The following is a 1,278-nucleotide window of genomic DNA, read 5'->3' on the forward strand; positions in this document are numbered from 1 at the left end:
CGCGGGGCAGCGGGGGGGCGGGGGCTGGCCGGGAGGCGGCGGGGGCTGGCCGGGAGGCGGCGGGGGCGCGCGGCAGGGCTCCAGCCGGGCTGGCTGACTGAGGCTGACTGGAGCTTCCGAAGCTGGTTAGCAAGGACGGGTTCACAGAAAGTGATGAACATCGTTTCAGTGCACCTGTACATCCTGTTCACCGCCCTCCGAAGTAAAGACTAGGGACGCTGAGGGTAGAGCCCAGTTCAGAGGATTCCCGCAGAAGGCGCCTTACCTGCGCTCCCCTGGGCAGCTCAGGGACCGCGGTGCAGTCGCAGGCCGGGCCCAGGCAGGTGGGGGCGCGGTCAGGTCTGCTGCACGAGGGGGAAGTGGGGGGGACGGCACCCCTCGGAGCAAGTGGAGGTCGGGTCCTCGAGGGCCTTTGGCCGTGCCCCTCTCCCGCCCCGTCTGTTCTCCACGTTAGCAGGTGGGTGCTGGGCAAAGGTTACCCACTGGCCAAGAAGAAGAAGACTGAGTAGAGGAGCATGCAAATCGACATGCATTTTTAAGGCAGAGTAAGGGAATGGGAACGCCTGCTCTGAGTCTGGCAACTCAGCTCTTTCCTTGGCCAGCACTCCCCGCCCCCTCCCTGGCCTCTTTAGGGAAACTTTCATGGAAGGAAGCCTTTCGGAAGCACTCCATTTTTGCCTTGGACTTTATTTTGGAGCAAGGCTTCGGAGAGCAGTAGCATGCTTAGATTAGTTTAGTGAATTGTGCCTTCAGACCAAGAAACAGAATAGCCACTGACAGCGACCCGTGCTGTCATTAATGTCATGTCACATAATTACTCTGGAGACTGTTCCGGGTCAGATCACACGCCCTAAGGATGTCCTGAGGGTACATACTTCCATTCTGCCATCTTCACCCCCCCATCACCGCCCCTGACTTCCCCCTCCAGGTTTGTCACCTCACTGTTCCAAGAGGGCCCTCACAGTACAAGGATCACAGCCTCACACAGCCCCATTTAAAGTGGGAAGAAGGGGCCAAACTAAGAAAGACCTTTCACCACTGAATACTCTTTCGGGAAAAGGAAGAAGACTTTTTCTAGGAAACCCTAGTAGCCTTCCTCTTCCTGTCCTTGGCTCACTGGTCCTGGGTTATCCCACCTTGAGAATATCCGCACAGGGGTGGGAGAAAATGACAGCACGTGATGTTTAAGTGCAAGATCTGAGGAAATTCGATGCAAAAAATTTTTTTTCAAAGATCTTTCTTCTAGCAGTTTTTTAAATGGGCATGAAATAAAAGGGA

Source organism: Ailuropoda melanoleuca, chromosome 1, assembly GCF_002007445.2.
Source record: "Ailuropoda melanoleuca isolate Jingjing chromosome 1, ASM200744v2, whole genome shotgun sequence".
Classification (NCBI taxonomy): domain Eukaryota; kingdom Metazoa; phylum Chordata; class Mammalia; order Carnivora; family Ursidae; genus Ailuropoda; species Ailuropoda melanoleuca.